Source organism: Akebia trifoliata, chromosome 7, assembly GCF_017979445.1.
Source record: "Akebia trifoliata isolate Shusen 1 chromosome 7, ASM1797944v1, whole genome shotgun sequence".
Lineage (NCBI taxonomy): Eukaryota > Viridiplantae > Streptophyta > Magnoliopsida > Ranunculales > Lardizabalaceae > Akebia > Akebia trifoliata.
In genome coordinates, this window is record NC_141381.1 from 14,823,810 (window position 1) to 14,845,334 (window position 21,525).

The following is a 21,525-nucleotide window of genomic DNA, read 5'->3' on the forward strand; positions in this document are numbered from 1 at the left end:
TGTTCTGGGATCAAATTAGGATGGTAAAAAGAAGTTTCCTCTAGTCCAACTAGACAAACATCATGGGATCCTTTGGTTCTTAAAACTGGGGGGTTAGTCATCCACCAAGGGCATCTCAAACAGATATGACGTGCAAGGCGAGAGTCTAACCATTTGCTCCAAGCCTAGACTAAGTTGTGACGCACTAACAGGTTTCTTTTGAAAAAGTGTTATGGCCCATACTCGAGGTTTGAAGGAACATCTACAATTTTGAGATGGTCACAAAGCCACATATAGAGTAAGTAGGGACTTCCTTTGAAGCTTTCCCACTCACCATTTTTTATGGCATCTAAACCTGAGAAAGTTTTAGCTAGGATGAGAAGTACTGGGTTGGCTTTCTTTGAGAGTTGGGAGGCTATATCTATAAAAGACTCAAAGATAGTTTGACCATCACTTTTGGAGGTCAGTATGTATTGGGTTAAGATTCCTAGGCACAATCGATAGTCTCTAATGGCTCGCCAGATTTCTGATTTTACATTGACAGGATGACTGCGGGAGCGATACGGGCCCAGTAAAGGTACTAAGTCTAATCTCCCGTTATGGACTAGGGCCTTAGCTTCTTCTTTAGAAATATTCAATCCTGTGGCGAGGGCACCAGAATATCCGGTCTTCAATGAGGGCCTGACTAGAGGTCCTGAAGTGGATATCCCCATAATGCCACAAAAATCCTCATGAGTGGGGCACAAGTGCATATGCCCTATATGGAATATATAAAGTAGGGGTTCTAGCGCTTAGCCATAGCAGGTAACAAGTTCCAGTCTATTTCAAACTCGTGGAAGTAATAGCACTCTTCAACATGAATCTCCCAAAATTGATCTTCTCTACAGGGTGCATCCCTATGATGGTTGTTTTGACTAACTAGTCGATCGGGTTATTGCCTGCGGCTAGCATCCTGGTTTGACACAAAAGGGTATTTTAGTACACTTTCAAGGTCTATCTAAAATATCAATTATTTTTCATTTGAAAAATCTTATTCTTATGGAAAATATTTTATGGAAAACACTTTTTCTTGGAAAATATTTTTTCTAAATAACACTTCTTTTGGAAAACATTCTTTTCTGGAAAATATTTTCCTTTTGTAAACTATTTTTCTTCTTTGAAAATTTGATTTCCATTTTGATTTAAATGGCCCAGCCCATCATGATTGTTGGGTTGAGACGGACTGGGTCATTATGCAACAAATGGATTCTTTATTGGGTCGGTGCACCCACTTTAATTTCTAAAAACAACATTTTTAATCCTTGAGGACAACCACACATTCTGATCTCATCATCCACATCATTCACATACATTCATCAATCACAAAGTTTCATTCAACGAACAACCCGGGAACACCCACGATAAATTCGAGTTGTGACCTACAGGGAAGGTTTCTAAACTCTAAGCTTGCTACGTGCAATGCATTTTTATCTGGCCACCCTTGCCCAAGTACACCTATATACCTCTCGATCGTACTCAATCAGATGGTACGTGGTGACTTGGTTTGATATACCGTATAGGTGATAATCTAAAACTCCAACTCACTTCTCTGAAGTCAAAAACAGCCAGTTTGATCCCCAGTTGAGAGGTGGCGCACGATGTTGAGCAAGGGCCCACTTAAATACCTCTCGTCTAGAATAGACATAGTCTATCCCCCTCGTACAGTAGGGTATAACAGGGTAGGATCTCGTTTAGGCACTGATTTTGACCAAGAAGTGCAATTGATGTACTTGGATTATCTTTTATATACCTACGGGTACGAGTCAAGAGTTGTAACTTTCGTATATGGTTTGGCATCCCACGAGGGGACCGACCACGTACTAGTACTACATTGGTAAACGGGACATGTGACTATGTAGCTTACAATAGGTCAAAAGCTCAGGTCACTCCAGCCTAGGTGCATCGATATACCTTTCAGAATCACCTGATCAGATGGTACTGATGCCCCAGTTTGATATACCCTAAGGTACGTGACTGGAGTTGTGGTTTTCATGAATGACATCGCATCTCCGAGGAGATCGGGCCACACACTAGTGCCACATTGGCTATAAGGGACATGCAACGTGTAAAATAGTAAACGTGCATGTGGTGTGTGCACAACAGGGTGGGGTGTGCCCGGGACCTTTTCCAAACACATGGGCCCATGGGTCCAATCATTATAACATGAATCATATGAATATTTAATTAAAACAAACACCATTCCAATCGCATAATTAAAGATAAGTACATGAAACATATGTCAATATTAGAAGCAAGCATTTAATCCCAAAATATTTCTTTGTGTTCCAATCGAGGGTTATTTTGGATGGCCCAAAATAATTCAGAATTTCAAAGCATATTGAATTGAGGATGAATGGATAATCGCTAAGATGGAAATTTTAAAATCAAATAACCCTTTTTTTTTTAAAAAAATGAAAAAAGAAAAAACAGAATCCTAATAAAAATTTAGCCAACAAGTGGATCATTATTGACATACCATCTTTTACTAGTGTCACTCCAATTTCCATATAAATCATTAACTAATTACTATAATTAAGGTGACATTAGAACAATTGGTGTGTTGATAACAACTCACAAAGAATCCATAATTGTTCTCTATTTAATCATAAAGTGGGTTGTTAGTCTTACTCTAAGTAGCAGAAAAAATGAGGTAAAGAAGAAAGGAAAAAAAACTTAGTCGGCGAACTCGACTCTTAAAACGGCAAGGTAAAACAGGGCCTGCTTACCCATTTAACTCTTTCAGAAACAATCGGGTGTAAATTCCACTTTTAATTTCAGCCAAATATATCAACCGAATGGGACTAAGACAAATCAGCCAACCGGCTAACAAAATTAGTGGTGGTATTTAAACTAATACGTTAGAAGCCCTCTTGAAGTTCAAAACCAATCAATCGGTGAAGCTTGGATCCTAAAACCCCAAGAACACCAACGATCAATCCAAAACATAAAAGAAAATTCAGCAAGTTAAGATCAGGGAAGAGACTCGCAGAAACTCTCAAAACGAAACATCAATCTCCAATTTTCAAATTAAACGATCTTGTAATTTGATCGAATGAAACAATGAAAACAACGATTGGCTTGATCACCGAAGTTAAAAAATCCTTTCAGGTACTATTACGAACCGATTTAGGTTCGATCTTGCCTTCCAAACCTCAAGCTTTTAACGATTTGACCCGGTGAACCTCGAAATTCCCTTCAACAGTTGAAAGCACCCTCGATCCACGGGGTGCGCGGATCTGCTTTTGACCCTTGAGGTTTGGGAGTCGCCACCTAGTTATTACAGTCTAGGAATCAAACTGACTCTAAAAAAAGGCAAACATTACTAATCTACGAAAGAAAAAGGGGTCCGGGGATCACATTACGGGGTTGGAAGGTGTTAGGCACCAACCCCGCCCGGCCAAAGCCGGTCTCTACTAATTTTTCAAATAAATTACTTTGCTAAAAAAACCTAGATAATAAAAAAAAATTAAGAAATTATACCTTTTCGAAGATAACTTTATCGTTCCCTCAGATCTGATTGAGTAACTCCTTGTATGGCACTCCTCGCTTCGTTCTGTCTCCGGATTTGATTTCTGATCTTCGAGACAAGGTGTCTCTTTTTTTTTATCTGGATTCTTCGAATTTGTTATGGATTTTGGGGTGTTTTCGAAGGGCTTCTACGTGTTTTTCAAGCTAAAATTGAAGTATAGGTGTTAGGTAAGGAGTTGGGGCTCCAAAACTAGGGTTTATGGGAGGCTAGGGAGGCTTTTTGACCTACTTCTCCTAGGGTTTATGATTTGATACGAAAATAGGGTGTGGAGGCTCCTATTTATAAAGTTTTTTAGGAGAATTAGGGTTTGATTAGGGTTTCAATTAGGGTTTAGACTTTGATATCATGAGATTGACTTAGTCTTTAGGGTTTTGACTTTAGTCTTATGAGATTGACTTGATTAGTTTAGATTAGGATTTTGATTTAGGATTTTGACTTTAGTCTTATGAGATTGACTTGATTAGTTTAGATTAGTATTTTGATTTAGGGTTTTGACTTTAGTCTTATGAGATTGACTTTAATACTTTGACTTTAGTCTTTCTTGGTTGACTTTTAATATCTTGACTTTAGTCTTACTTGATTGACTTTAATGTTTCACTTTACATTATTTAATGATTTGTTTATTAATTTAAAAAATTTTAATTATTAAAGTTGTAAAATTACCGTTTTGCCCTCGGAGAGGATTGTTTACGTTTTAAGTCGTTTTTCAATATTTCAGGATGTTTTGAAATCAATTTTTCATAAGGAATTCAATGGGAATGTTGGTCTTTGTCATTTATAAAAAATTTTGTGTGAAATGATCATGAATTTTATGAGGGGCATTTTCGTAATTTTGTAGAATTTTGTGAAAATTGGCAAAATGATTTATTTGGTTTCGATTTGTTATTTTATGTGTTTGAATAATTTTTCCTAAAAGTAACGTAGGCTCTAGGGTTGTTTTGATGTTAGGGGTATTTTGGTAATTTAGTCAGTTTTAGTTATTTTTATCGTGAAACTTCTTTTTGTCTGCAAGATGATGATTTCTATGCTTCTGGGGTCGTATTTTCCTAGCGTAGCGTGGCTTCTAAGTTTTGTCAGTTCGAGATACCTCATCCGGATTTCTGAAACATATCTGGTAACAAAATAAAGCACTGGAATAGACATCCATCATTGGGAACCGTTGTGATCGGGTTGACGAGTTGATTAATCAGGCGAATGCAAAAATGGGGTGTCTACAGATGCCCCTCTTTAGCAGAGGGTTGAAGTAAAATAGATAGCAAATCTATTTCGGTAGATAGTGCGATATCCGAATGCCAAAGCTAGTGAATGTTCATTTTGCAACCTGATTTAGCAATTCGTCAGGGTGTTCGGATCCTTGAGCTTAAAACTCTCCCCGAACTAAAAGGTTGTCAAGTCCTTGAGCGCGAGCTCTCACTGGCAGTGTCAGATCCTTGAATTTTAAAAAAAATTCTCCTTGACTGATGTAGCAACTATGCAAGTGTGTGGACTCAAAATCTGAGATAGATTTCAAAGAGTTTGCGTTGGAAATGACTCAAAACTGAGCATAAGGTGAATAGAAACTGAGCATAATTCCAAGAAAACCCTTGGCGGCATCTGAGCATAATTCCGAGAAAACCCTCGGCAGCATCTGAGCATAGTTCCTAGAAAACCCCCGGCGGTAACTGAGCATAATTCCAAAAAAACCCTTGGCGGCATCTAAGCATAATTTCGAGAAAACCCTCGGCAGTAACTGAGCATAGTTCCGAGAAAACCCTCGGCAGCCTCTGAGCATAATTCCAAGAAAACTTTTGACGGCATCTGAGCATAGTTCCAAGAAAACCCTCGGCGGCATCTAAGCATAATTCCGAGAAAACCCTCGGCGGTAACTGAGCATAGTTCCGAGAAAACCCTCGGCGGCATCTGAGCATAATTCCAAGAAAACCCTTAGCGGCATCTGAGCATAGTTCCGAGAAAACCCTTGGCAGCATCTGAGCATAATTCCAAGAAAACCCTTGGCGGCATCTGAGCATAATTCCAAGAAAATCCTTGGCGGCATCTGAGCATAATTCTGAGAAAACCCTCGGTGGTAATTGAGCATAGTTCCGAGAAAACCCTCGGCGGCATCTGAGCATAATTCTAAGAAAACCCTTGGCGGCATCTGAGCATAGTTCCAAAAAAATCTTTAGCGGCATCTGAGCATAATTCCAAGAAAACCCTTGGCGGCATCTGAGCATAGTTCCGAGAAAATCCTCGGCGGCATCTGAGCATAATTCCAAGAAAACCCTTGGCGGCATCTGAGCATAATTCCGAGAAAACCCTCGGCAGCATCTGAGCATAGTTCCTAGAAAACCCCCGGCGGTAACTGAGCATAATTCCAAAAAAACCCTTGGCGGCATCTAAGCATAATTTCGAGAAAACCCTCGGCAGTAACTGAGCATAGTTCCGAGAAAACCCTCGGCAGCCTCTGAGCATAATTCCAAGAAAACTTTTGACGGCATCTGAGCATAGTTCCAAGAAAACCCTCGGCGGCATCTAAGCATAATTCCGAGAAAACCCTCGGCGGTAACTGAGCATAGTTCCGAGAAAACCCTCGGCGGCATCTGAGCATAATTCCAAGAAAACCCTTAGCGGCATCTGAGCATAGTTCCGAGAAAACCCTTGGCAGCATCTGAGCATAATTCCAAGAAAACCCTTGGCGGCATCTGAGCATAATTCCAAGAAAATCCTTGGCGGCATCTGAGCATAATTCTGAGAAAACCCTCGGTGGTAATTGAGCATAGTTCCGAGAAAACCCTCGGCGGCATCTGAGCATAATTCTAAGAAAACCCTTGGCGGCATCTGAGCATAGTTCCGAGAAAATCCTTAGCGGCATCTGAGCATAATTCCAAGAAAACCCTTGGCGGCATCTGAGCATAGTTCCGAGAAAATCCTCGGCGGCATCTGAGCATAATTCCAAGAAAACCCTTGACGGCATCTGAGCATAGTTCCGAGAAAACCCTCGGCGGCATCTGAGCATAATTCCAAGAAAACCCTCGGCGGTAACTGAGCATAGTTCCGAGAAAACCCTCGGCGGCATCTCAGCATAATTCCAAGAAAACCCTTGGCGGCATCTGAGCATAATTCCAAGAAAACCCTTGGCGGCATCTGAGCATAATTCTGAGAAAACCCTCGGCGACATCTGAGCATAATTCCAAGAAAACCCTTGGCGGCATCTGAGCATAGTTCCGAGAAACCCTCGGCAGCATCTGAGTATAATTCCAAGAAAACCCTTGCCCTGAGCATAATTCCGAGAAAACCCTCGGCGGTAACTGAGCATAGTTCCGAGAAAACCCTTGGCGGCATCTGAGCATAGTTCCGAGAAAGCCCTCGGCAGCAACTGAGCAAAATTGGCAGAGGAATAAAGGAATTTTGGGAAATAATGAATGAATTTGGAGAAGACTGATTAAAATGAATCGGAGAACGAATAAATCTGGAAGATAATGAATCTGGAAGAGAAATATCGAATCCAAGAATGAATGGATCTGAAAAAGAATTTGGGAACAAACGAATGCCATATCTCCTATTCTAAGTGAGAGGGTTATGAGTTAATCTCTAGGCACAGTCAAATGTGAGATCCGAAGTGCTTTTATTTAAACCTCAAGGTTTTATCCAAAAGTTTTATGAATTTAAAACCTGAGTTTTTATTTCTTTTGAACCTCAATGGTTTTTCGAAAAACTGTTATCAAGAGGATAACCTTAAGTTTGGGGTTCCCATTAATTTTTAGGATTAACATTGCTCAAAAACAAAATGTCCCTAGTTTGACAATAAACATGGCATTGAAGATAATTGAACGCCTCATTAAAAAATACCCCTAGTATAAGGAGGGAAATTACATATTTAGAGGAAAAAGAAAATGCCCCTTGTATGAAGGTTTGAAATATTTAATTATCACAAGCGCAATAAAGATCCAACTTTTAATTTTGATTAATTTTATTGAAGATTTTAAGTCAGGCTCAAGAGTACAAAATATTTCCTTTTGAGACTCATCATAGAATTCATCCTTCTCTCCCTTGGTTCACTTGGGGAAGTAAGAATTTTCAGATTGATTGTAGACAAGATACTTGTAGCTTCTGAGTCTATGCCTGGTTTAAGCTAAGTATTGAACTTGATTATTCGGACTTCTGATGTTTCAGTTCGGACCGCTCTCAGCATGGGATTTTCTTTTGTTTTTCTTTGTTGCTCTAACTTTTGCCTAGATCGCCTTTTCAGGTTTTCAATCTATCGAGCTTGTTCTAACTTTTGCCTAGATCATCTTTTTAGATTTTCAATCTAGCGAACCTTTTTTTTTCTTGGCTCTGATTGTTGTCAAAGTTGTCCTTTCAGATTTTCAACCTTGCGAGCTTGCCTTAATTTTTGCCTAAGTCGCCCTTTTCGAGTTTTCAACTTAGCAGGCTTCATCATTTTTTTTTATCTTTTTCTTCTCCTCTAAATTTCTAGAGTTACTGTCTGATCATGCTTTGCTATCTTCCTTGACTTTTCGTACGGTACTTAGGAGGACTTTTATAGGTAAGCTTAGGTCTGGGTATAAAATGAAAGGAATTTTGAGGCTCAAAAACCCAAATGCCCCTTGTGTGGCATTTCATTTAAACTTTTTTCTTGAATTTTCTTCCCTATTTTGGATGATATTTCTTTTTCTTTTGAATTTTTTTTCTTTTTAGATTTTTTTATTTGTCGGAGAATCTATTCTTCTATTTTGATGTGGTCGGGCCTGAAGTAACTTCTCAGGTTGCCTACGTACCCCAAATTTTTGAGATCAAACCAAAACGTAGTTCGAATTTTTCCCTCCCCTGGGTTAGGTAATCAGGCTAAGAAGTAAAAGGCATATTTTTTCTCTTTTTGAACAGGCTGCAAAGGGGTTGAGAAAGGAGATAATGAACTGGGTAGTAGGAAAATTGATTCGGCCAAAAACGGCCTCCTTAAATGTAGTACCGTTTGATTTGGTCAAGGTTGGTTGGTTCTGATAATTCGATTCCATCATGATCTTGAAGCCTGACAGCTTTTCCTGGTAATATCTCCTTGATGATGTACTGACCTCCCCAATTTGGTTTGAACTTCCCTCTAGGGTCAAAGATAGGTGCCCGATTCTCTTTAAGTACTAAATCCCCGACTTGTAAGTAACGGGCGACTCTTCTTTGATAAGATTGCACGTGATACAAAGCTCTCAGTCGTTTTTCTTTGATCAAATTCAATTCTTCATACCGCTAGTAAACCCAATCTGTTTCTGATAACTGACTTTCCAACAAGACCCTGAGAGATGGAATTTCCATTTCAACTGGCAAGGCCACTTCCATGCCATATACTAAGGAGTAAGGAGTAGCTCCAATAGAGGATCGAATTGAAGTTTGATATGCCTATAGTGCAAATGACAGTTTTTCTGACCAATCTTGATATGATTGACACATTTTCTTGATGATAGTCTTAAGATTCATATTAGCTGCTTCGACTGCTCCATTAGTCCCTATATCGGCTGATAATACGTGATTTGCAACTCAAGATGCAGTGAGGATAGCACCGATACATTTTATAACATCTCCATTGATATTTTCATCTCATCGGGCGAGTAGCTATTCCGTGTTGAACAACACCCAAGCTTGTACCTAACATATCTTCATCAGACCACGCGAACAAGTCTTTCGAAATTTCTAAGTAAATTCATTATCCTGACGTGTTCCTCTAGGGATATAATGGATTCTATCTGAATTTCTCTAGGAATTATTTTTTTTTATTCCGAGGTCAATAACCTTTCCTTTCTCGATTAAAGGTTAAGCCTGACTCTTATCTTCTTGCTCAGGAAAGAAATCTATCCTTGATAACATCTCCATTGATATTTTCATCTCATCGAGCGAGTAGCTATTCCGTGTTGAACAACACCCAAGCTTGTACCTAACATATCTTCATCAGACCACGCGAACAAGTCTTTTGAAATTTCTGAGTAAATTCATTATCCTGACGTCTTCCTCTAGGGATATAATGGATTCTATCTGAATTTCTCTAGGAATTATTTTTTTTTTATTCCGAGGTCAATAACCTTTCCTTTCTCGATTAAAGGTTAAGCCTGACTCTTATCTTCTTGCTCAGGAAAGAAATCTATCCTTGAAACCAGATTAGTAGCTAATTTGTTAATGCGCTCAAGGTATTCAAAAATTTTCTTTATCCAATCAAATTCAGAAGGGGCGACAGACACCTCTATAAACTCGATAAACTAACTCGACTCAACAGGAAAAGAGTAGACTCACTTTAAAGAAGACATGACCTTGCTGAAAAAAAAGAACTCGAGTTAACCCAAATGACTCATGAAAACTCAAGACAACTACCCACACCGGGCTTAATTAGGACTGAGGACTGAGACATCGCTTGCAACCGATATGGTTGAGGCACTGTGATCTTCAAAGAACAACTGGAAAATGTTGAGATATTCTAAAGGATTGATTTGGCGTTGACGTTCATTCCAACTGACCGGACTAGTAACCCTAGCTAGACGATGGACGATTGAACTTAAGTACAATGATAACTCTTAAACCTCATTGAAGGTGAATTTAACCAGTTTCAGTGTTATCCCCTTGATAACATTTTAAATAAACCCTGAAAATTCATGCAATGATTATTCAGAAGGAAAATAATTCTATTGCACTCTTGAAAATTATTGACAAATAATGTTTTCATTGAATAAAACTTTCACAAATCTGATTATTTTTTGTAAGTCATTTTCTTTTTAGAAAAATACATTTTAGTAATTTTTCAAAGTCCATGCAAAAAAGAAAATTTTCAAGGTTCATGCAAAAATATATCTTTTGTAAATCATTTTTTCTTCCTTCTCTTTTCTTTTGGAAAACGTTTTTTCTGGAAAATATTTTTCTTCTTGAAAACATTTTTCTTCTTTTAAAATGGGTTGGAATCCGAATTTAGAATAGAATTTAATTTCCATTTAGATTTAAATGGCTCGGCCCATCATGATTGTTGGATTAAAATGGACTAGGTCATTATTGTAAAATGATGGATTCTTTATTAGGTCGGTGCACCCATTTTAATTTCTAAAAACAAAATTTTTTATTCTTGAGGACAATCATACACTCTGATCTCATCATCCACATCATTCACATCAATCACACAGTCTCATAAGGTTCCATTCAATAAAAAACCTGGGAACACCCACGATAAGTTCCAGTCATGACCTATAGGGAAGGTTTCTAGACTCTAAGCTTACTACGTGCAATGCATTTTTATCTAGCCACCCTTGCCCAAATACACCCATTTACATCTCAATACGTGGTGATTTAGTTTGATATACCATATAGGTGATAATCTAAAATCTCAACTCACTTCTCTAAAGTCAAAAACAGCCAGTTTGATCCCCAGTTGAGAGGTGGGGCACAATACTGAGCAAGGGCCCACTTAAATATCTCTCGTCTAGAATAGACATAGTTTATCCCCCTCGTACAGTAGGGTACAGCGGGGCAAGATCTCGCTTAGGCACCGATTTTGACCAAGAAGTGCAATTGATGTACTTGGATTATCTTTGATATACTTATGGGTACAAGTCAAGAGTTGTAACTTTCATAAATGGTTTGGCATCCCACGAGGGGATCGACCACGTACTAGTACTACTTTGGCAAATGGGACATGTGACTGTGTGACTCACAATAGGTCAAAGGCTCAGGTCGCTCCAGCCTGGGTGCATCGATATACCTTTCAGAGTCACTTGATCAAACGGTACTGATGCCCCAGTTTGATATACCCTAAGGTACGTGACTGGAGTTGTGGTTTTCATGAATGATGTCGCATCTCCGAAGAGATCGGGCCACGCACTAGTGCCACGTTGGCTATATTGGGACATGCAAGCATGCAAAACAGTAAACGTACTTGTGCTGTGTGCAATACAGGGTGGGGTGTGCCCGAGGCCTTTTCAAACAAATCAATTCATGGGTCCATGCAAGCAAAAGTATTAAACCATACAAATAAATGCATATAATGAATAAGAAAAAACCATCCATATGGTTCAATTTGAGATCAAAGCGCACGTCTCCTACATATATCAATTTAGAATTATGGCAATCAATAATGAATATGGTATAGAATAGTTGATCAAATCCAATCATTGCTATATGCACAATTTTTATAATTTTATGGTCCGATCAAATGTTGTTTTGGGTGACCCAAAATGATCTGAAACTTCAAAGAATGTTGAATTGAGGATAGCCCAGTGATTGTTGGGATAAGGAGTGATGACTTTTTTCTTTTTTTCTTTTTTAAAACAAATTGACTTTATTTTATTATATTTCTTTTTTTTTAAAGAAAGGGAATTTTTTTAAAAAAATAAAAAATAAAAAAACTAAGAATTTCATCCTTTACGAGCATGTGGCATTGAAATGTGGTTTGGGGTGTCACATGGTGAGCCCAAAGACCCTTAGTAAGAATTAAATCTCACTAGGTTAGTGAGGCTAGTAAGTTTCCTCTTTTTTTTTTTTAATAAAAGATTCAATTTTACCAACTCAGCAAAAGTTGATAGATTCATGTTTGTTCATTTCTATTTCTATTCTAACATAAAAGCTGCAATTTATGAACTATTTTGACTTCATGTAAGCAGCAACTGATGATGCACTTAAAATAAAATATTTTTATTCTGTCATTTCAGAAAAATCTATCATATGGAAATTGGCAGAGTTTTTCAAAACAATGCACATGGATCAGATCCAGCCAGTCTCCAAGAAGATTGGTTATAAGCTTTGACAAGCATTTTAACTCAGATTTTTCGACCACTTGTGCGCACTTGGGGCATGAAGCTACAAAAGAACGCATTTAGTATGTGAGTGTTTAGGGCCACTCAATTGGTTCAGTTTCGGAGACCACAACCTCCAAAATAGTATAATAAACAGTCTTACGCATCCGAAATACCCCATTAGTTGTAGCTTTCTACTGAGACTTCGCTCTTACGTATCAGAGACTTGTTAGCTTCTGCACGAGTATCCTCTCTGCATCTGACTCAAGAACAGGGCTGTTCTTTGGAATGTTGCAAGTGAGAATTATATTGAGACCAGTCTTAAGTACTAAGTGGCGAGCAATGCTTGATCTTGTGTTATCAGATGCACCACCCAGTATGGAAGAAACACTTACCATATTGTAAGGCCGTGTAGGGGCAGCCACATATAAATGCCCAAATTGGCAGAGTTGCATCCGATCCATGTGTATATCTGTTTTTGAAGCCGTATGATCTAGCTGATCAGTATTAGTGGCATTCAATTCCTTTGCTTGGAGGATTTCGTCATCCATTACATGCCGATCTACCTTTCTCGATTTCATTGCTCGTTCAATTAACTGTTGTGACTCCAAATTCACTCCAATTTAAAGTTCATCGTAGAATACACAAATCGCAAGCCTCGTGTTGTTCGTTAATGGTGTTTGAAGACGAAGACAGAAGATTCGAAAGAGATCTAAAGATCTCTTCTTGGTTTGTTGCTTCGTGCTGGTTCGTTGATGGTGGTGAAGACAAAGAGTGAGGGAGAAGAGTACGAGAGAGGGAGATGAAGATTCGAACGAGATCTGCTGCTTCGTTAATGGTGGTGAAGAGAGACAGAGAGGGAGAGAAGGAAAGGGAGAGAGACGAAGTACGTCCTCTCTGTTTAATGTTTTTTTATTTTATATATATTTTTACTTTTGAGGAAGGAGATAGAAACAGTAAAATGGTCCTTTTTCTAATTGCACACCAGCCATCAAATAATAATAATAAAAAAAACGTTGCTGTTTCATGACAGCAATTACTTTATGAATTTTTTTTTAAGGAAAATTGTCAAATGCCGGATCAAGCACACACCTAAATTTTTATTCAAAATATACTTACATGTGTAAAAAAATCATGGTCTAATAACCATTATCCCATCCTCAATAAGAGTATTCCTTTGAAATCTCACATTATTTAGGGTCATCCCGAATGACTTTCGATTGAACCATAAAAAAAATTGATAATATGCAAAAGCAGATATCCATAATCCAAACACACAATCAATAATTGAATGAAAAAAAGAAGGATAAAAACAAAACAAAATAAACAGGCGAACTAATAACTAGAAAATAAAAACAATCTAGGTCGTTTTAGCAATGTTCCCATACTTGGAGTTTTTCAAGTCTGATCCTCAATAGTCCCCAGTGGAGTCGCCACTGAAAGCGCCTTCGATCCGCGGGGTGCGCGGATCCATTTTTGACCCTTGAGGTTTGGGAGTCGCCACCTAGTTATTACGGTCTAAGAACTAAACTGACTCTAAAAAAAGACAAACATTACTAATCTACGAAAGAAAAAGGGGTTCGGGGATCACGTTACGGGGTTGGAAGGTGTTAGGCACCAACCCCGCCCGGCCAAAATCGGTCTCTACTAATTTTTCAAATAAATTACATTGCTAAAAAAACCTAGATAATAAAAAAATTAAGAAATTATACCTTTCCGAAGACAACTTTATCGTTCCCTCAGATCTGATTGAGTAATTCCTTGTATGGCACTCCTCGCTTCGTTCTGTCTCCGAATTTGATTTCTGATCTCCGAGGCAAGGTATATCTTTTTTTTGGATCTGGATTCTTCGAATTTGTTATGAATTTTGGGATGTTTTTTAAGGGCTTCTACGTGTTTTTCAAGCTAAAATTGAAGTATAGGTGTTAGGTAAGGAGTTGGGGCTCCAAAACTAGGGTTTATGGGAGGCTAGGGAGGCTTTTTGACCTACTTCTCCTAGGGTTTATGATTTGATACGAAAATAGGGTGTGGAGGCTCCTATTTATAAAGTTTTTTAGGAGAATTAGGGTTTCTTTTAGGGTTTCAATTAGGGTTTAGACTTTGACATCATGAGATTGACTTAGTCTTTAGGGTTTTAATTTAGGGTTTTGACTTTAGTCTTATGAGATTGACTTGATTAATTTAGATTAGTATTTTGATTTAGGGTTTCGACTTTAGTCTTATGAGATTGACTTTAATACTTTGACTTTAGTCTTTCTTGGTTGGCTTTTAATATCTTGACTTTAGTCTTACTTGATTGACTTTAATGTTTCACTTTACATTATTTAATGATTTGTTTATTAATTTCGAAATTTTTAATTATTAAAATTGTAAAATTACCGTTTTGCCCTCGGAGAGGATTTTTTACGATTTAAGTCATTTTTCAATATTTCAAGATGTTTTGAAATCAGTTTTTCGTAAGGAATTCAATGGGAATGTTGGTTTTTGTCATTTATGAAATTTTTTGTGTGAAATGGTCGTGAATTTTATGAGGGGCATTTTCATAATTTTATCGAATTTTGTAAAAATTGGCGAAATGATTTATTTGATTTCGATTTGTTATTTTATGTGTTTGAATAAGTTTTCCTAATCGTAACGTAGGCTCTAGGGTTGTTTTGATGTTAGGGGTATTTTGGTAATTTGAGCATTTTTAGTGATTTTTATCGTGAAGCTTCTTTTTGTCTACAAGATGATGATTTCTATGTTTCTGGGGTCGTATTTTCCTAGCGTAGCGTGGTTTCTAAGTTTTGTCAGTTCGAGATACCTCATCCGGATTTCTGAAACATATCTGGTAACAAAATAAAGCATTGGAATAGACATCCATCATTGGGAACTGTTGTGATCGGGTTGACGAGTTGATTAATCAGGCGAATGCAAAAATGAGGTGTCTACAACAGCAAGAATTGAAATCGATTTTTTTTATAAAAAAAAAAGACGTTTAAACCAAATTTGATTTCAAGAGGAGAGGACAACTCTTATCCTTATGAGAAAACGATGATTTAAATGGAGTTTCAAATTGGTTTGGACTGACTTCCAACTGATCACATACAGACAGATCGAATTATTTTCTATTGAAAATCGATGAAACCATAAGAAACCTTTTAAGAAGATGGTGTGAGAGAAGAAAACAATAATTTTACTTATAACGCACCACTCACACCAGCATATCATTGCTGTTAAGGGGGTGTGAAAAATATAAAAACAAAAACTTTTCTCGGGGCACCCCAACCATTCCAGCACCTTGTTGCTGTTGACAGAAACTCAAAAGGAAACCATTTTTTTTTACTTCGTTTTATTTGCTGTCCGTAGGCAGCATGTCTTGTCTACTAAAAAATTGAACACCTAAATAATAAAAAAAATAAGCGAAAACAAATAAATAGTAAAAAAAAAATTAAAAAAAACATTATCAAATAACTTATCAAACATGTTTCTTTAAAAAATCTTTTATTATCCAAAAAACGAATCGACATACCTAAAAAGGAAGAATAACTTAAAAAAATCCCCTTTATTTCATTATTCCATCCTCAATCATCATTATCTGTCCTCAATAAAATTATCCTTTGAAATTTAGTATTATTTAAAGTCACCCTAAGTGACTCTCGATCGAACTATATAAAAAAATGTGCCACGTTAATGTACCCGAAATTGAACAGAAATTAATGATTGGATCAACAAATATATGAACAAAAAATGGAAAATGAACAATAATAAGAAATTAACTAAAAATTAAATAGAATAAAAATAATAAAAAATAATAAAAAAATAAAAAATAAAAACTAGGTCAATGGCAATATTCCCATACTCTGGATTTTTCAAGTCTGATCCTCAATATCCCTAGTGGAGTCACCACTGAAAGCGCCCTCGATCTGCGGGGTGCGCGGATCCACTTTTGACCTGTGAGGTTTGGGAGTCGTCACCTAGTTATTACGGTCTAGGAACCGATCAATGACTCGAAATAGATAAATTAACTAATCTACTAAAATATACTGAGTCCGGGGATCATATTACGGGGTTGGAAAGTGTTAGGCACCAACCCCGCCCGGCAAATGCCGGTCTCTACTTATTCCCTTAATTGACTTTAATTTCTTGACTTTAGTCTTACTTGATTGATTTTAATTTCTTGACTTTAGTCTTAGTTGATTGACTTTAAGATTGACTTTAGTCTTACTTGATTGACTTTTAAGATTTTGACTTTAGTCTTACTTGATTGACTTTAATTTTAATTAGGATTTCACTATACATTAATTAATGTTTTAATTATTAATTTCAGAATTTTTAATTATTAAAATTGTAAAATTATCATTTTGCCCTCGGATAGGACTTTTTGCGTTTTAAGTCGATTTTTGATGTTTTAGGATGTTTTGGAATCGATTTTTCGTAAGGAATTCAATGGAAATATTGGTTTGTGTCATTTATGAAATTGTTTGTGTGAAATGGTCGTGAACTTTATGAGGGGCATTTTCGTAATTTTATCAAATTTTGTGAAAATTGGCGAAATGATTTATTTGATTTCGATTTGTTATTTTATGTGTTTGAAAGGGTTTTCCTAAGCGTAATGTAGGCTCTAGGGATGTTTTGAGGTTAGGGGTATTTTGGTCATTTGGTCATTTTTTAGTGATTTTTATTGTAAAGTTTGTTTTTTATCTACAAAATGATGATTTCTATGTTTTTGGGGTTATATTTTCCTAGCGTAGCGTGGTTTCTACAGTTTTGTTAGTTTGAGATACCTCATCCGAATTTCTAAAACATATATGGTAACAAAATAAAGCATTGGAATAAACATCCATCATTGGGAACCGTTGCGATCGGGTTGACGAGTTGATTAATCAGGCGAATGCAAAATTGGGGTGTCTACACACTAAAAGCAATATATTGAATTTCTTCAAGAACAACATCATCTGTCGATATGGGCTCCTCAGCGGATTAGTAACGGACAATGCTAAGAACTTCAAGAACAAGGATATGATCAAAATGTACGAAGACTTCCAGATTACTCATCACAACTCGGTACCCTACAGACCCAAGATGAACGGATCTGTCGAGGCAGCCAACAAAAACATTAAAAGAATCATCGAGAAAATGGCTATTACATACAAGGATTGGCACGACATGTTGCCTTTCGCCTTTCACGCCTATCGAACTTCATTTCGAACCTCGATTGGAGCAACTCCGTACTCGTTGGTATACAAAATGGAAGCAGTCTTACCTGTCGAGGTTGAGATTCCCTCCCTTCGGATCTTGAAAGATGTAGAGTTAGACGAAACAGAATGGGTTCAAGCTCGGTTCGATCAGTTGAATTTAATAGAGGAGAAACGACTAGCAGCTATCTGTCATGGATAAATTTACCAACGACAAATAGCTCGTGCTTACAACAAAAAGGTCAAACCTAGAGATTTCTAGCTAGGAGACCTTGTTTTGAAAAAGATTTTACCAATCCAAGAAGACGTCAAGAGAAAATTTTGACCAAACTACGAGGGACCATTTATCGTGAAAAAGGTAATGATGGGAGGAGCTCTGATTCTCACAGAAATGGACAGACAAGTCTTCCCTCAACCGATCAATGATGACACTGTCAAGAAATACTACGCCTGAAGACTAATCCTGAGATGACGAAAGGCCATTTTGGCTATCCTGAAAATAACTATCTAACCCTAGTCAATCTTTTTGAGCCATCACGTTCATTTCTTAACCTAAGACTAGGGTAAGTCAACAGTACAAAACAAAACAAAAAAAATTAGAAAATCAGAAAAAGCAAAGCATCAAAGTACTCCTGGACCTCATAAACTGTGAACGGCTAAAAAAATACAAAAAAAATTCAAAAAATTCAAAAATCGAACACTTAATCTTTAGCTCGACCCAAATCTCTAGCCTAAACAAGTTCGAGAAACGTTGGGAGGAGACATAGATCACCTTTTCAAAACAAAATAGATAAGCCCCACGTTTAACCCACTCTATATAGATCCAGATCTTAAACTTTTTATATCTTTTCCACTACCCTTAACCTAAGCCAACGTTTCGTCCTACCAAAAGTCCTTTTGGATCAGGGAATGTTCTAAGGCTTCACAATGACAATGGTAGCACAATAATCTTGTAACTTGATATGGATCTTAAGTCTTATTAATCGTTAGAAGACTCAAGAGGGGAGTTCAGATCAGATATTCAAAAAAAAAAGTACTCGAAGTGTAGAGTAGTCGATCTCGCGGCTCAACTTGAGTTGCCGAACTATGAATAGTAGTCAACAAACTTGAGAGGAGAATCTAGATCGATCACTCAAGAAATAGTACCACTATAAGAGTAGAGTCACTGATCTCGCATCAAGCCATAAAGACACAGAGGCTCCAAACGAGAATTGTAATGTAAAAATCCAAAAATATACAAGCATAGTCTGCAAGGGCATAGTGAAAACCTGAAAGGGCGTCGATGCGCAAAAATGTGGAAACCGGGTCTGGTGAAAATCGTAACTAGCACCAGGGGCAATAAGGGAAAGTAAAAAAAAAAAGATTAACTCCTGGCCCGCATGAGTATAAACTGTGAACAACAAATATTTCCCAAAATCCCAAGTCCCACGCTCAATGGATATTCACCCAGTATTGGGATACTGGGGATGACTCTAAAAAGAGCCAAAGCGCTACTGACATCTATGTCCTCAGTAGTTGGCAAAAACACATAAATCATCGAAGTAACAAAGGTTTTTAAAAAACGTTCATATTCTGCATCTTCAATATTTATTCGACAAAAACAGATCACAAAAATTCAAACGTTTTCAAAACTACTATTTTGACAGATGATGAAAAATCTAGGATTGATTCAAACTTCATGTTTTCAAAGCAATAGATACACCTGAGGCCAAGTAAGTAAAAAAACATATTTTCTTTTCATTTCAAAAGTTTCACATTACAAAAAGAAAATACAAAAATATATGGTGTCCATCACACGTCTCGATCGAATCTCTCTTTCAAAGTACGAATTCAGATAGCTTGCCCCATCATCACCACCTTGGAGTCCGAAGCATCACGACTCACTAGGTAAGACACGAAGACATCGAAGCAGGGACCCTGAGCAAGCCCATCCTGAGATCACTCTCCGAACTTATTGAGGCAGATAAACCATTGATCATCGAACTTGCAGTTGCAACAATGGAAGAGCTTATAAGAATGGCCCAATTAGGGGAACCGTTGTGGGTGCATAGCCTTGATCATACTTATGAGATTCTAAGTGAAGATGAGTACATTCAAACATTCCCGAGGGGAATAGGGCCAAAAACCATTTGGATTGAAGTCAGAAGCTTCTCGAGAAACTACCGTTGTTATCATGAATCACATTAAGCTTGTTGAGATCCTCATAGATGTGAATCAATGGTCAAATATATTTTCTAACATTATTTCAATAGCCATGACTCTAGAAGTCCTATCAACCGGCGTAGTAGGAAACTATAATGGAGCTCTTCAAGTGATGACAGTAGAATTTCAAGTCCCTTCACCTCTGGTTCCAAATCGATAGAGTTTCTTTGTAAGGTATTGTAAACAACATACCAAAGGGATTTGGGTAGTGGTCTATGTTTCCTTGGATCATTTGCGTCCCAGCCCAATATTGAGATGTCGAAGAAGACCATTAGGTTATTTAATCTAAGAAATGCCAAATGATTATTCCAAGGTCATATGGGTCGAATATGTAGAAGTGGATGACAAAGCAGTTCACAGTATATATAAAACATGGGTTAACTCTGACCTTGGATTTGGCGCAAAGCGTTGGGTTGCTACCCTAGATCGACAGTGTGAACGCCTTGCAAGCGTTATGACTAGTAACATGTCGGCTGGAGATGTTGGGGTGATCATAAGTCAAGAAGGACGAAAGAGTATGTTGAAGTCGGCTGAGAGAATGGTGATGAGTTTTTGTTCTGGTGTAAGTGCTTCTACCACTCACACATGGACAACATTATCGGGAAGTGGCGCTGAAGATGTAAGGGTCATTACTAGGAAAAACATAGATGATCCCGGCAGGCCTCTTGGTATTGTACTAAGTGCAGCTACTTCCTTTTGGCTTCCAGTCCCACCAAAAAGAGTTTTTAATTTCCTTCACGATGAGAACTTTAGAAGTGAGTGAAACATTTTTTCTAATGGCGGTGCTGTTCAAGAAATGGCACATAGCAGAGATCCAGGTAACTGTGTCTCTCTACTGCGAGTTAATACTCCAAATTCCAGCCAGAGCAAGAAAGTAGCACCGATGTAACGGGCTGTTTTGTAATCTATGCTCCTGTTGATATTGTTACAATGAACGTGGTTCTAAATGGGGGAGACCTAGACTATGTAGTACTCCTTCCTTCTGATTTTGCTATACTCCCTGATGGGCTAACAGTGAATAGAGGTGGAATTATTGAAGTTGGGTCTGGTGGATCTCTACTAACTGTCGCATTTCAGATCTTAGTCGATTCGATTACAACTGCAAAACTCTCTCTTGGATTTGTGGCAATTGTTAACAACCTTATTGCTTGCACCGTTGAAATGATCAAAGGCAACATTACAAGGGACAATGCATGAATTAAGATGGTTAACTTATGGTAGAAATAGAGTAAGATCAACAAAAGAAGGCAATGAAGAGTGGATTTAAAAAAAAAATCATCAAAAATCTTTCGAGTTGCACTCAACTCCGATTTGTCAAAACACGACCAAAGAAATAGTCGGATTTCAAAACTCATCAAATTTTCATCAACTCCAAGATCTCACACGGCTCCGCGCCATCGAGATCAATGAATTAATAAGGCAAAACTCTGTTAGACCTCGTGCTAGAGGCGCCATTTTCCACAAAATTCATCAATTCAATCAATAATCCGGAGTCGTGTTTTTACAAAGTTTTTCCGACTCGCACAAATAGGGGTTTAGTTTATTCTTTGTAGTTTTTTGCACGCAATTCCTGCAAAGAAAAGCAGCTGTAGACACCCCAATTTGAACGGGCCCCAACTCGAAAGGGCCCAAAAACAACAATTTTTCAATAAAATTGGCCAACGGGCCTCAAAAGTCCGAATCACTCAAATATGGCATTTTGATCAAACCAAGGCCCCTGAGATCTCCTACTGGTCTAGTGGGCCCACCAAAAGGACTTGACCTACCCTACACCTCCCCACCTTCACCGCTCCACCCCCAAACCCAAAAATACCCGATTTTCAATAAAACTCGCCAACGGTAAAAAGTCCGACTTGCCAACACG

At 37.8% G+C, this 21,525-nt stretch overlaps 1 pseudogene; it reads left to right on the forward strand.

Annotated features, from left to right (window-relative positions):
* Positions 1 to 13,084: 13,084 nt before the first annotated feature.
* LOC147398259 (homeobox-leucine zipper protein MERISTEM L1 pseudogene) lies at positions 13,085 to 20,858 on the forward strand (annotated as a pseudogene).
* Positions 20,859 to 21,525: the final 667 nt, after the last annotated feature.